Here is a 16,481-nt window from a genome sequence, read left to right on the forward strand (position 1 = left end):
CTCTCGCCTTTGTGCTCTTTTGATCCGTGGACTGCTGGCTAGTTACTGAGCCCTTGGATTCACTCTTTCTCTCTCCCCTCCTACTCTGAATTGCCTTCTAAAAAGAAAAGTGATAGTTTTGGACCTATAGTTGTTACTAATTTCCTCATTCAGAGCCCTGTTTTGTTTATTTCACTGTCTTCTTAAATGGGCTACACACTTTTACATCTGAACACTTAAAAATCATCAAACGAAGTTGTTTTTAAACAGGAGTATAGAGATGAGGTATGGCTATTATTAGTATGAACTGTGCTTAAAAATTTCTCAGGAAACCACAAGCATTAGTCTGGAGGGAGATATAGCACTGAGTGTCATCCATATCTGTGCCATATGGATGCCTTTATGAAATGATCTTTCAACAAACCCTTTTGGTACTTATGTCCACTTAAGTGGGGGTTATTGAGTAGAATTTTATTCTAGAAAAGTATTCTATCGAGAATGAAATCCTACGAACATTGATTGAGTAGCTCATGGGCCAGCTGTTGTGGAGGACAGAATGGGATCCTTAAAACAGCCTCGTGAATAGACGTCATTCACGTATTTTATATGAGAAAATTGAGGATGAGGGAATTACATAATCTGCCCAAGAGCAGCATAACTGCTTAGTGAGGGTTTCCTCTCTCACTCAGCGCAGCTAAGTCAGCATCTGCCTGGCCCACTAGCCCATGGCACAGAGGCTTAAAACAGAGAAATTGTAAAGGAGCCAGACTCACAGTGTCTGTTCCTTCCTTCTACGTGAAGGATGCTATCGGAGCGCATTGATGTGGCATTTGGTGAACATTTGCTTTTACTTTCGGCAGAAATAACCTACCTCTGAATGGGCACAATCTTACAAATCTAATAGGTTTATTTAGGAGTCTCAATTCAGTTAATAGGAGTTAATAGTTAATTAACTATTAATTAATAGTTAATTCAGTTAATAGGAGTTAATAGTTTTTCCCCTTCCAATTCTGCCTTTGACTTTGTTGATTAGAATACTTCTTTTCTGACCTGAGGCAAAATCTTGAGTGAATTCTGTACATTTCTGGTCAATTTTCATTACTGTAACTCAGCCCAGTTTTCAAGCTCACCTCTAATCCAAAGCCCTGAGTAGTTCTTGCTCCATCTTTCAGCCCTGGGTACCTCCAGAGTCTTGGAATGGGAGGAGGGAGAGGGGAAGGGGAAGGGGCTGCATCTCTTTGTTCATCTGGTCCTGATTAGATTTTTCCTAGTTGGTTGGTGTGCTTCTGTACTGGCCTTTGGCGCCTCTGTGGGACAGCATCCAAGTGTCAACCTTCAAGTCCTGGGACACAAGCGTGTGGTCTCCCCACTACCCAGCTCTCTGATGTTGGAATCCCGTATTTTCCAGCCCCGCAAATCCCCACCACCAGCAGTCGAGCCACAGCCTCCTGCTGCCACAGTCCAGCCTTTGGCCAGAACATGGTAAGCAGCTTTCTTGGATAAGCTTCCATGAAAGACAGCTGGGGCTCAGCTGAGTGCTGCATGGTCCATGTGGCCTTTTGGAACTCAAGTATCTTTTCTACATCCACAGGTTCCTCTTTGCACCATAATGTTCTTCTCGTTCTCTCTTCCCTTGCTCAGATAGGCAGAGGCTAAGCTTACCTACAGTAGCATCCTTTCTTGTAGGAAAGCCCTCTTGGAATGGTCCCTACTCACCTTCCTACTCCCCAGGTTATCCAGAGAGGAAAAATCACCCCTAATTGGAAAAGAGAGATTCCTTCTCACCTTGTATTCTGGCCAATGTCTTCACCTCATGCTTTTCTTGTGGGACGGTCATGCCAACCTTGCCTGCAATTCGAATCACCTGGGAAACTTAAAAAAATTCCAATTGCCTAGGGTGGCACCGCACACCAATTCAATAAATATTTCTTCAGGAGGCATCCAGGCATTGGATTTGCCAGCTCCTGGGTGGTTTTAACGTGTAGCCAAGGCTGAGAACCACTGCGCGTAGATTAGAAGCGGGGGTGAGCATGACTGTGGTACGTCTGGTTTTGCCACCTCTTAATAAGCCCTGGCAAGTGTGGCAGGTATCTGCTGACCTTCATTTTAAAATGTGGATACTTCTCACCAGTTGTTTCCAGCTGTGGAACCTAGCAAACCACGCTGGGAAAAATTTCCCTCAACGTCCTGTCATACAGGATGAAATGACATCCTGGAGACTAGAAAGTGAAGTGAAACAAAGGGCTTACTCCTCTCCTCAGCTGCGGCCCCGGAAAGGGAGGTGAGCATGAAGTTCAATAGCGCCAAGTGTTTGAGCTGCGATTGAGTTGTATGGGCGGGTGAAGGCATTTCTACTCCTTCATTTCCAGGACACATAAAAGCAGGCACTTCTTGTGGTTAGTTTTTGCTCTCTCTCCCTTTCTGTTTGTTTAAGGAATGCATGATGCTGAGGCTTTTTTGTTGTGGTTTAACTAGTCATGGTTTGGTTGTAGTGGGATGTGAAATGAGTGTAGCTGAGGAGAGAGAAAAATTGTATCTGTGAAAATGAGAAACACAACCAACTCTAAAGTTTGTGGAGAAAAGGAAGTATTTTGATGTAGAGATAGCCAAGAGCCTCAATGACTGGCCTCAGGAAAACCTGTCTTGGCTGTGTAGAGACAGAAATTTTAGAGTAGAAAAAAACATGGCATTTAGGGTCAGGAATCTCGCGCTCTGGCCTTGCCTCTGCCACTACCTGGTTCGGAGAAGCAGTGGTTAGTAACCTGACACGTGGAGCCTACATCAGCCAGTCTGGGAGCTAATCCTGGCTTTACCACTGGACAGGGGAAGTCTCTTAACTTCTCTGTGCCCCAGTTTCCTCATCTGTAAAATGGGGATCACAGTGGCATCTACGTCAAGATTGTTAAGAGGATTTAATGAGTTAATATTCTAAAATGTTTTATGTAAGCAGTTGTTAAATAAAAAATAAATTTGGGCAACTCATCGAATTTTTCTGCACTTCAGTTTCCTTATCTCTAGAAAGCAGAGCTCAGTGTTTTCCACCAATACAATAATCCAATGCAGGTTTAGTGCTTTTTACTGTCCTGGTTATTTTTTTGGCTGTTGTTTATTTATATGCAATTGAAATAGATTGAATGTTCCTCCCCCAAATTCATGCATTAAAATTGTAGCCCCCAATGTGATGATATGAGGACATGGGGCTTTTGGGAGGTAATTAGGTCGAGAGGGTGGAGCCTCATGAATGGGATTAGTGCCTTTATAAAGGGGCCCCAGAGAGCTATCTAGTCCTCTTTCTGCCATGTGAAGGTACAATGAGAAGTCATCACCCTGCAGCCTGGAAGACGGCATCACCAGAACCAATCATCCTGGCACCCTACCAGCCTCCAGAACCGTGAGGAATAAGTTTCTGTTACTTATAAGCCACCCAGTCTATGGTACTTTTTCATAGTCCAGACTAAGACAACAATTAATACTCAAAAATAGCTTCACAACTAAATATGGCAATGGGATTAATAATATACCAGCACTTTGATTTATTAAAAAAAATTGTGATAATTATTAAATAACAATGACTTGGTATTCAAGAAAATCAGTTCTTGAGTCAGAAACAGTTCATTATAACGGATATACTGTAAGTGAGAGAATTGGATACAGATCAGAGAAAGTCACCAATGTCCTCCACAGTCTTGCCACCAACTCGTGATGTCTTTCCTCTTGGCTTGCTCCCCACTGCTCTTTCTGCCTGGAATACCCTTTGCCTTCAACAGTGCTGAAGAGGCAGAGCTGTCCTTCACTGACTAGCTCCTTCACCGCGGCTTCCTTGATTTCTCGGGATGGAAATGACCACTATCCTCTCCCAGCGCCTTCTGTAACTTGTAACAGACTCTACTTTGGAAATTTTGCTTTATACTCTCAGCTGTAGTTATTTATATACTTGTCCTTGGCCTCCACCTTAGACTGTGGAGCTCATGGCATCATAACACAGGACTTGAAGTGAGAGAATTTGAGGGGAAGAACAAATTAGTGTTCTCTCAACGTTTTTCCATTAAAAATTAACACCTTATTGACTGACTGTCTTCTTGGTAATTTAGGTTCCCCCTTTCTACTGATTGTGGTGTTTCTGGTTTACAACTAGGTACTTCAAACTATTCAAAGTTATTTTATTTCAGGTTCTCTAGTAAATAGTTTCTTCAAATAGTTTGAAGTACCTTGTATAGCATCCCTAGCAAAATATAATACCTAGTATTATACACATATGCATGTAGTATATTTATATTATATGTTTTAATAAATTAAGGTTATGTATGATTTTTATATACCTATTTTCTCATTTTCTTAGAAAATGATTATATTTGTGCTTGGGCAAGAAGTTGTAGCAAATTTCTTTCTGTATTATTTTTATATATCTGACCTAAAAAATGACATCACATTGTTCTTTTAAAAAGTATTTATTTATTTATTTGTCTGCACTGGGTCTTAGTTGTGGCAGGCGGGATCTAGTTCCCTGACCAGGGATCGAACCCATGCCCCCTGCATTGGGAGTGTAGAGTGTTAACCGCCAGGGAAGTCCCCACACTGGTTTTTGACTCTAATTTTTCTAGAATACCAAAGAGATGGCAGTTTGAATTATATGCAAAAAGTAATTTTTTGTTTTATTATATACCAGGATGAAACTTAAAAAAAAAATCAATAGAGTTTTATTGCAAGGGAAGGTAAATGTAAGCACCAAAAATTTTTAGAGATTCTGAATAAAACCCCATTTTTCTGCCGCTGTAATTACTTATAGATCCATGTGGAAGCAGGGAGAAAGTTCCATGTGAAGATTATTTTCTAACATTGACTCTTCAAATAGTTGTTCCGGACTTAGGCGTGAAGATCCAATTTCTGGCTGTAAAGAATCATTTACCTGCACAGGAGCAAGAAATGGTTTATTTTTTTCTCTGCGATTCATCATTTTGAAGATGACTCTAGAACCGTGAGATTAAATAGCTTGGCAAGCCCCTTGGATTCTGATATATTTCCCCGATTGCCTATGTTTAACATATATCTTTAAATTTGCCTTTTTAAAAGAAAATTTTATCCAGACACATGGTAAAATATTCAAACACTATAATAAGATACACGATAAAAGTCTGTTTACCTTCCAGTCCTCTCTTACCTCTAATACCCCCAATCTCCCATTGGCCCCTTTCCCACCCCCGCAGGTAACTGCCTTTATTGATGTCTTGGGACTCAATTTGAATCAGAGAGTGTTTTCTGGCCACCTGACTGAAAGTACTTCCCCAAGTCACTCTCCCTATTAGAACACATTGTTTTACTTTCATTAAGGCACTTAATCATTACCTGATATTTTCTTGCTTATTTTGAGTATCTGTTTATAATTCACCCTCTCCACTCATTTAGAAAGTGAATTCCAGGAGTGCAAGGACTTTCTCTGCTTGCTCACTGTTGCATCTTCTTCTCCTAGAAAGTTGCCTGAAAAAGACTAGATGCACTTTAAGTGTTTGCTGAGTATGAAATCCTTTTGTAAGCTTTATTGAGGTATAATTGATATACAATTATATCCACCAGCCTAAGGATACAATTTGATGAGTTTTGACGAAAGTACAATATATAGTCACACGACTACTATCATGATTGTGATAAGCAATATTTCCATCACCGTAAGAACTCTCCATACCTCTTTGCAGTCAGTTCTCCTAGTAACCATTCATCTACTTTTTATCACTATAGTTTTGTCTTGTGTAAATTTCACCTAGATGGAATTAATTATATAGTATGTAGCCCTTCTAATTTGGTTTCTTTCACTTGGGATATATGCTTTTAAAATTCATCCATGATGGTGCATGTATGCGTAGTTCCTTCTATTTTGTTTTTGAATAAATTTGAGTAAGTTTTCATATCATGGATATACTGCACTTTGTAGACATTTGATAGACATTTGAGTTGATTCTAGTGTCAAATGTGAGTGTGAGTGCTTTACCCTACATAAATACTTATCACTTAGGCTGCCTCAGTTTCATGGATTTTGGCAGAAGACATGAAATTTCTGGGTCACAGACTAAGAACAATTTATTACAATTGCAATAACATAGCCAGAGTCTCAGCATTTGTGCCAGTTTCCTGAGTCCCTATTCCCACAGGTTGACATGAAGACCAGGGGATGATTGCCTTACAGGAGAGGAATCCTGAGCTTAGGGAACTCAATAGAATCTTTTATAATGGGTAGTAAGCCTGCCTGATCTCTGATCTAGAAGGAAGCTGTATCTTTATTGTACTGTACAACAAAACAAACTTATCTTTTTTTGGGGGGCGGGGGTGGGGCGGTTGGCAGGGCAGCCAAGTCATTTATTTGGAATGGAAACAGAAAACTGGGAGAGGGAGAACAAGAGGGGAACTAGCCAGCTGCTTAGATTTTTCTGCGGTCAGAATGGGCAGCTGGCTTCAAGACAGGAATCGTGTTCCCCCAGCAACATGGTAATGGTGACTGGACCAGAAGTAGTTTATTGTAGCACCATTTTCTACTAAGTCTTATCCCAAGCAAAGCAGGTTACAGTTACATTGGAAAGCAACACTGTCTAGCATATTTTTCTTAAGAGCACAGAGATGAGTTGACATGCAGCAAGGCGACTTTCCTTAGAGGGAGAAATATATCTTCCAAGGCTGTTTGCTCTATGCAGGTCCTTGAAGAGATAGTTGGAAACAAAGGTGGTCATTGCATCTGCCTGCGAGACATGCAGAAATTCAGGAGGCTCATGGAGAATTAACGCTCAACATCCCAGTTTTCGCTACTGTGGATAAAGCTGCTATAAACATTAACATATACATTTTGTATGGACATATGTTTTCATTTATCTTGGGTAAATACTTAGGCGTGGAATTTGTGGGTTAAATGGTAAGGGTGTGTTTGATTTTATAAGGAAATGCCAAATTGTTTTCCAAAGTGGCAATATCATTTTGCATTGCTCCCAGCAATGTTTGAGATTTCTAGTTGCGGCACATCCTCACCAGCACTTGGGATTTAAAAACTTTTAGGCAATCTAGAGGGTGGGTGGGAATTTTCCATTGTAGTTTTAATGCACATTTCTCTAATGACTAATGATGTTGAATATTTTTCATATGTTTTTTTCCATCTACCTCTCTATTGGGTGAAGTGTTTAACTATTTCATTAAAATTTTGGGTTGTTTGTCTTATTATTGAGCTTTGAGAGTTCTTTATGTACTCAGGACACATGTTCTTTATTGGATATTGTTGGGAGAGACTTCTCTGTGGATCTTTCATGTTTCTGCAGATGTTGTGAGCCGAGACACTGACAGCTCTTGTTCCATACTATCTTTTTAAAGGTGTTTTGTATAGCAAAAAAGCCTTGGACAGTTGAGATAGTGTCTCCCTTTGGGGAAGGAAACATTTGCTTGCTGTCTAGGACAATAAAGATAGTATCTCCCAGGTTTGCTTGCAGCTCTTTAAAGAAAATGGGCTTTCCTAAGCTTGGAGTTACTGAGTTGTGATCAAATCTACCGCATGTGCAGCATTCATTAGGGCCTAGCTATGCATCACCCCGGTAGGCGCTTGCTCTGCTGTGAGTAATGAAGTCCTTCGTCTGTGGCCCAGACGTCTCAGGTCTTCCGCTAGAATCCATGAAACTGTGGCAGGCTGACGTGTCAGTTTGCTAGGAGTAGAAAATCTCAGACCTTTTATAGCTCCTGACAGCTACATGTTTTCAAACAAATTTTTCTCAGTTCTTGGCTTGCTCTTTCATTTTCTTACTAGTAGCTTTTAAATACTTAAATTTTGATGAAATCTAATGCATGTTTTAAAAAGTATAATCCTTGCTTCTTGTGCCCTATAGTAATAAATTTTTGCCTGATTCAAAGAGAGAAGATTTTTTTTCCTCTGTTTACTTTTAGAAGCTTTATGACTTTAGGTTTTACATTTAGACCTATGAGTCATTTTGAGTTAGTTTTTATATATGGTATGAGGTTTATTATTATTTTTACATAGGGTTATTCAATTGTTCCAGCATCATTTGTTGAAAAGATTATCCCCTCCCTATTGAATTTCCCTGGCATCTTAATCAATTTGAATTGGCCAAATATGGAGGGTCTATTTATGCATTTTATATTCTGTTTCATTCATCTGTATGTATATCTTTAAGTCACACTATGTGGATTATTGAAGTTTTATAATAAAGTCTTAAAATTAGGTAGCGTAATTTCTACAACTCTGTTCTTTTTGAAAACTGTTTTATATATTCAAGATCATTTGCATTTCCATGGGCAATTGAAGATCACTTTGACAATTTCCACACCAAAGAAGTTTCTGGAGTTTTTATTGGGATTCTGTTGAACTTTAGATCTATTTGGAGAGGAATGACATCTTCATAATACTGAATCTTTTTATTAACATGATATATCTCTTTATTTCTGTAGGTCTTCTTTAATTTCTCTCAGCAGTGTTTTGTATTTACCGCCTACATATCTTGTAAATATTTTTTTTGAGTTTATCCCTTAATATTTAACATCTTCTGGTACTATTGTAAATGATACTGATTTGTTTTAAATTTTAATTTCCAACTGTTCATTGCTAGCACATAGAAATACAATGAATTTTTATATATCTCGCTACCTTGCTTAACTCACTAATTAATTTTAATAGGGTTTCTTTGTGGGTAGATTCCACAGGTTTTTCTACACAGGCTGTCATATGTTCTGGGAGTAAAAAGAAGTATAATCCCCCCACACCCCCAGTGTGTATATATTTGATTTCTTTTTCTTGTCTTAATGTATTGGATAGGGCCTCTACAACAGTGTTGAATGGAAACAGTGAGAGTGGACATCCTTGTCTTGTTCTGGAACTTAGGGGGAAGTACTTAGTCTTTCACCATTTAATACAATGTTAGCAGTAGGTTTTTCATAAATGCCCTTTCTTAGTTTCAAGCAGTCCCTTCTGTTTCTAGTTGGCTGAGAGTTTTTATAATGAATGGAGGTTGAATTGGGTCAAGGGCCTTTTCTATGTCTATTGAGCTTTGAGATGGTCTTTTTTTATAGGCTCTAGAATTGATGAGTTACATTGATTTTTTTTTTTACATCTTTATTGGAATATAATTGCTTTACAATAGTGTGTTAGTTTCTTCTGTATAACAAAGTGAATCAGCTATACATATACATATATCCCCATATCTCTTCCCTCTTGCATCTCCCTCCCTCCCACCCTCCCTATCCCACCCCTCTACATGGTCACAAAGCACCGAGCTGATCTCCCTGTGCTATGCGGCTGCTTCCCACTAGCTATCTGTTTTACATTTGGTAGTGTATATATGTCCATGCCACTCTCTCACTTCGTCCCAGCTTACCCTTCCCCCTCCCTGTGTCCTCAAGTCCATTCTCTACGTCTGCATCTTTATTCCTGTCCTGCCCCTGCGTTCTTCAGAACCATTTTTTTTTCTTTTTAGATTCCATATATATGTGTTAGCGTACGGTATTTGTTTTCCTCTTTCTGACTTACTTCACTCTGTATGACAGACTCTAGGTCCATCCACCTCACTACAAATAACTCAATTTCGTTTCTTTTTATGGCTGAGTAATATTCCATTGTATATATGTGCCACAGCTTCTTTATCCATTCATCTGTCGCTGGACACTTAGGTTGCTTCCATGTCCAGGCTATTGTAAATAGAGCTGCAATGAACATTGTGGTACATGACTCTTTTTGAATTATGGTTTTCTCAGGGTATATGCCCAGTAGTGGGATTGCTGGGTCATATGGTAGTTCTATTTTTAGTTTTTTAAGGACCCTCCATACTGTTCTTCATAGTGGTTGTATCAATTTACATTCCCACCAACACTGCAAGAGGGTTCCCTTTTCTCCACACCTTCTCCAGCATTTATTGTTTGTAGACTTTTTGATGATGGCCATTCTGACCAGTGTGAGGTGATACCTCATTGTAGCTTTGATTTGCATTTCTCTAATGATTAGTGATGTTGAGCATCCTTTCATGTGTTTGTTGGTAATCTGTATATCTTCTTTGGAGAAATGTCTATTTAGGTCTTCTGCCCATTTTTGGATTGGGTTGTTTGTTTTTTTTATATTGAGCTGCATGAGCTGCCTATATATTTTGGAGATTAATCCTTTGTCAGTTGCTTCATTTGCAAATCTTTTCTCCCATTCTGAGGGTTGTCTTTTCATCTTGTTTATGGTTTCCTTTGCTGTGCAAAAGCTTTTAAGTTTCATTAGGTCCCATTTGTTTATTTTTGTTTTTATTTCCATTTCTCTAGGAGGTGGGTCAAAAAGGATCTTGCCGTGATTTATGTCATAGAGTGTTCTGCCAATGTTTTCCTCTAAGAGTTTTATAGTGTCTGGCCTTACATTTAGGTCTTTAATCCATTTTGAGTTTATGTTTGTGTATGGTGTTAGGGAGTGTTCTATTGATTTTTGAATGTTAAAGCAGCCTTGTGTTTCTGGAGTAAAACCAATATGGCTATGTTGTTTTATTCTTAGTATATATAATTGCATTAAATTTGTTAAAAATTTTTGTGATATGTTCATGAGAAATATTGGTCTTTAGGGTTTTTTTTTTTTAATTGGATGTCTTTATCTGGTTTTGGTATTAAGGTAATGATGCCCTCAGAATGAGTAGGGAAATATCATCCCCCCACCTCCCCAGCTCCTTATTTTCTAGGAGAGTTCGTGTATACATGGCATTATTTCTTAAGTGTTTGGGAGAATTCACAAGTGAAGCTATCTGGGTCTGGACTTTCTTTTGCAGGAAGTTTTGAAACTATAAATGTATTTTCTTTAATAAATATAGGGCTATTCAGGTTATCTTTTTCTTTCTGGTGAGCTTTGGTAGATCATGTTTTTCAAGGAATTTAACCACTTCGTCATAGTTACCAAAATTATTGAAATATAGTTGTTCATCATTTTCCCTACTTATCTTTTTAATATCTATAGTTTATGTAGTGATGGCCCCACTCACTTCTTATTTGATAATTTGTGTTTTCTTTCTCTCCTCTCTCCTTTCCTCCTTCACTCATTTCCTCTGTCTCTCTGTATTATTTCCAGTGTTTTTCATTCTTTAGTGGATATAAAAAGTTTCCTCTGAAATCATTTTCCTTCTTCCTCAAAGAGTGTTTCTAAAAATTTTATTGGTTTCTGTTCATGCCTGCTGGCAGTGAAATACCTCTGTCTTTTATATCTGCAGAAGCCTTTATTTCATCTTTATTTTTTGAAGATTTTTTTTCTGGGTGTAGAATTGTACATTATGTTTGTTTTTATTCTTTTCATTGTGTTCTGGTTTATAGTGTTTCTGACTAAAATTTCATGTTACTCTTACCTTTGTTCCTTAATACATAATTTGTGTTTTTCCCTCTGGTTAAAATATTTTTTAAAAATTATTTTTTTTCAGCAGTTTGATTATGATGTGACTTGGTATAGTTTTCTTTGTTTTTCTCCAGCCTTTGACCATTGAGATGATTTGTATTGTGGTTTTTTTAAACTTTCATCAACAACTTTTAAATTTTTATCAAATCTGTTAGTTTGTTTCATCTTAATCTCCTTTCAGTTTCCTATTTCTCTGCATAGGGAAGCTAAATGAGAATGTCCTGCAATTGCAGTAAACTGTTCTTTTATAAGAAAGCTGATGTAAAAAAAATTTTTTTTTTTCAATTTAAAAACTATGCTTTTGGGGCTTCCCTGGTGGCGCAGTGGTTGAGAATCTGCCTGCCAATGCAGGCGACACGGGTTCGAGCCCTGGTCTGGGAAGATCCCACATGCCACGGAGCGACTGGGCCCGGAGCGACTGGGCCCGGAGCGACTGGGCCCGTGAGCCACAATTACTGAGCCTGCGCGTCTGGAGCCCGTGCTCCATAACAAGAGAGGCCGCGATAGTGAGAGGCCCGCGCACCGCGATGAAGAGTGGCCCCCACTTGCCGCAACTAGAGAAAGCCCTCACACAGAAACGAAGACCCAACACAGCCAAAAATAAAAAAAAAAAAAACTATGCTTTTTGCCTTTTTGTGCCAGTTAATGAAAAGGTAAGTTGAGTAATATTATTTCTACACTTGTACAAAATAAGTTATATATATATATACCTTTTTCAACATAGGACATGCTAAACAGTTGCTTTTATAAGTGATCTCTTTGGTTTTTCTATTTTTACTATTAATTGGTTAATTGGACACCAATAGGTTCTTTACAATATTTTATACAAATACAATATATATGTAGTTTTTGTAAGTGTATACATTATTATATGCTATAGTCTTACTGTGGTATTTTAAGGTTTAAGGGCAGAGTGGACAGATTAGATTGAGACTCTGACTGCTTTCTTTTGAATAGTTTTACAGTATTTTAGACATATTGAAACTGTAGCATATTTTTCTAGAGCTTTATCTTAAGGAAATTGATAGTTTTACTGTTTGGCTCTGTCTGTATCCATCAGGCTGTCACATAGTTGAATGACTATTGATGTTTTTTTACAAAGCCATTTAAGCTAATAACCCTGTGCTCAGGTCAAGGAGAAGTATAAGGATCAGAGATCTGTTCTGTGCCCCCAAGTAAACTAGTTCTGTGACTGATATTGTCAGGTTATGTACCTCTTCTATCTAAATTGGTAACTGGGTATCTCTGGGGTGTTTGAAATGGAAACAGATCTTTTAATAGCATTAATATGTGCAGTACTTTAAAATTTATTGGGTATTTCCTCACTGTCTTATGAGATAAACAGGAAGAAATTACCTATGTAAATTTAGCAACTAAGGCATTAAGAATTGTGGTACTTTTCCAAGTCTGTACAAGGAGTCAGGATCAGAATAGCCTTTGGACTTTACAGGCAAATTCATTCTCCTAATCATGGTGTCTGATGAGTCATATGGATGAAAAGCTCTATTCAAGAGACCTTTATTCTCAGCTCTGCTATTTCTGTGGGTATCCCTGTTTTGGTTCATTTGAAACCAAGATTACTCATAAGTCCTTAATTTGGACACACTTGGTAAAAGTGGTCAGTTTATTCTTTAAAAAAATGCAATGGCATTGGGATAGTCATGGGAATTAAAGTATGTTAGAAGCATCTCCTGTGCAGTCAAGAAACCCTGTTGCTCATATTAATCACTTTCCCAATCATTCAAAACTACGTTTCAAAGGGGAGTTATTCAGAGAAGTTGTGTATGTATTGTTTGTGTATGTATATAAGTACAATACATACATATATATGCATATGTATTTGAGGGAGAGGGAGGGGAAAGGGGGAGGGGGGAGAGGGGAGAAACTGTTTATATGGCAATGAGGATTGCACTGGTTTGAGGTGGTGAAATAGTTTGTTTTTAATGTCAGGAATTTGGAAGGAAAATAAGGGCAACAGTGAGGTTGGGTTTGAAATGTCTTTTCTAATGATTGATTTTGTTATGAAAGTCTGTTTCTCATTCATAGATGAAATATTACCATCTTAAGAATTTTATAGGGAGAAGATATTCTTCATAATCTCATACGTGGAAATTATGGTTTTCTTCTAAGTAGTTAATTTTTTGTCATGTAATAGAAAAGTCTGGAGTAGTTGTTTGTTGGCATTGATTCAGCTCCTCGAAGACTCCATCAAAGATCCAGGATCTTTTTATCTTGTAGCTCCATTGTCCTTATTTTATTTTCTTTTGTCTTGAGGATTGCTGCTTTATGGTCACAAGATTGCTTCCGAAGCTTCAGTCAACTAAAAAATGCCTTATTCAAATCAGAAAGCTGAAGAAAGGGGCCATACCTCTTGTGTCTGTTCCTTTTTAGCAGGTACACAAAAATGCTAAAAACCTACCAGCTGACTTCCCTGAACATCTCATGCAAGGGAGGATGAGGAGCCAAGGAATGAAATGATTATGATTGACTCAGTCTCATCATAATCTATCACCTGAGTCTGGGCACATTGCTATCCTAAGGAATAAAGTGGGGAGGGGAGTCAGTCTTAGGTAGCAATGAACAGTGTCTGACACAGGGCATATTTTCATCCTTCATTACTATAACTTAAGTCGTGCTCTTCTAGATAATAAAGTAGTCCATGTATTCCCTAAAAGAGACTTACCTTGTACTCTCACATTCTTTATTCTATAAATGCCAAAATACCTCTGTGAAGTATCGATATGTGTATGGATTAACTCCATCTCTTTAACTTTTGTGGAGGAAAACTCAATTAATTTGTCAAAGATTTGATTACAGATCCAGAATAGGAAGGATATATAACCTACCCCTCAAAATGTGTAATTATAAATGATTAAAACTTTCACAAAAGCAAAAAATTCTCCTAAATTTAAGCTGTAGACTAGCTGGGTAGGAAATATTGGTGCTCTTGCTTGATTCTGGAGTCTTTGACAGTAAGCAAGTACCAAAGTTTGGGTTATGGCTGTTACATAATCTAATCATCAGGAATATTGAAGTAAACATTTAAAAATAAATTTAACAAATATATAGTAAACATCCACTTCGTTTCAGGAACTGTGACAGCACAATGGAGACTAAAGATGCAAATTAAAATCTTCCTTCAACCCCACAACAAAATGATACAAATTTCTCAGTAACGCAGGGTAGTAAGTATTCAGAATCTAAACAGTGAGTTGGCAGTTTTGTTACCAAGACTGCCAACTTGGGAGTCTTGAAGTATGAGGGTATAAGTATAGGCTAGGTGGTCAGTTTTAAACAAAATAAATAACATTGACAAATACCATATCCAAAACACCGTTTTTCCGATTTGGGGATATAGAGATAGAACAAATATTTGGTGATAGTATTTTTCCACTTTCAAGCCAATTTTTTTTGGCATTCTGAAGCCATAGTTTGTTACATAAGCAAAAGAAATAATGCTGTTACATTGAGAAGATATTTTTACGTGTTACACACAGTGTTCATTCTAGAGACATATGAATCAGAAAATGATTGAAGTCGTTTATTTTGAAAAGATCTAGACATTCACTTTGGAAATATGATGACCTGGGTCCCATGTCGAAGAACATGCTGAACAGGGTTCTGATCTCCATTTTAGAGGTGTGGAAACTGAGTCTCACGGATCAGTAACTTGCCCAAGTTTTCACGAGTTATACAGCCACGATGTCAGTTCTGACAACCCTAAAAGGTTGAGGTATAAAATTTCGGAGGCCGTTGCATACAGCTAACACAGTCGTGCTCCAGTCTCGCTCACACTGAATCACACAGGGAACTTTAAAAAATACTAAAGCCTGGCCCCCGCCCTATGCCAATTAATCTAAATCTCTGGTGAGGGGGCCCAGGCACTGGTATTGCATACAAAACAAAATCCCCAAACTTCCTCAGGTGAGTCTCCTGTGTAGCCAAGTTTGAGAACCAGTGATTATGCTGTAAAACCCGAGAATATGATGAATTGGGTTGTTGAATCAGGGTGATCCATGGCCAGTGGGTTCCCATATAGTATCTCATGACCTGAAAGCAAATGTAGATCAACTCCTTGTGTTTTGTTTGGAATATCGTTGTCATGTAACATCATCGTTTCTAGCCATTCTTCCTTTTTTCTGTTTTCAAATGACTCATGCTGAACAGTACACTTACTTCACATTACCACTTGGTCCTTCACATGGTTGTCCCAATGCCCCCATTTATCTCTGTGGTCCTGGGCACAGCCCAGAAATTAAGAACAATGCAAGTCATTTGGAAATTCAAAACATGATTTCTGGTAATGCTTCAGGAAGTATTTTAAAGTTAATCTTTATTTCCACGGTGTCCTGGACTCCTTCCTGAAATAGATTAAAAACTGGTTATTGGCAGAGAGGAGAAATAGGTGGAAGGGATTTGGGCTAACATTGAGATCTGTGTGATTGGTCCTGATTTAAATGCTGGAAATGGCAATTGAGTTACGTACGGCTTTTCTAATTCTGAATCTATCTTTACTGGAATATTTATTTTAACACTACCTGGGTAAAGATTTGTAAGCGAGTTCAACTCATTCTTTTTAAAGGAACTGAGATCCTAGTTTTTATCACATACATACAAATGAATTTTCTTCCTTTTAGATAAAATGGGGGAAAAGGACAGAGGTGAATTCTGTTAGATATATTCTGACTCAGGACAAAGAGTCTAAATATTATGGTCATTTCAGAGTCATCCTTTGCCCAAACCTTAGACAGACAGATTGTTTTCCATGGTTTTCAATTCATCACCCCTGGTCCTCACACATTTTTGAGATATTGGGTGTGTTTATATGCTTTTAAAAAACTGTACATCGTACTCTACTCCCCTGCCTACAGCAATTTGCTTTGCTAAAATGACTTATTTGAATCCCAGACTTACTGTTCACCAGGCATGGGACTTTGGACAAATTGCTTAACTCCTCTGAGACTAAGTTCATTCATCTCTAAAATGAAGGTAACTCTATGACTTATGACGGCTGTAGGAATTAAAGCGAGATAATTTACATAAAGCACCTAGTACAAATTCTGGGACATGGTAGTTATTCAGTAAATGTAATTTATCTTCTCTTTTCCTTCCCTTTCCCTCT

The 16,481-nt window shown here is 38.1% G+C and overlaps 1 long non-coding RNA gene across 1 annotated transcript in view; it reads right to left on the reverse strand.

The window, feature by feature from the left end:
* LOC309665948 overlaps positions 1 to 16,481 on the reverse strand; it is a 143,277-nt gene that overhangs the window by 109,766 nt on the left and 17,030 nt on the right. The window lies entirely within an intron of this gene.

Source organism: Balaenoptera physalus (genome assembly GCF_965194825.1).
Source record: "Balaenoptera physalus genome assembly, chromosome: 8".
Taxonomy (NCBI): domain Eukaryota; kingdom Metazoa; phylum Chordata; class Mammalia; order Artiodactyla; family Balaenopteridae; genus Balaenoptera; species Balaenoptera physalus.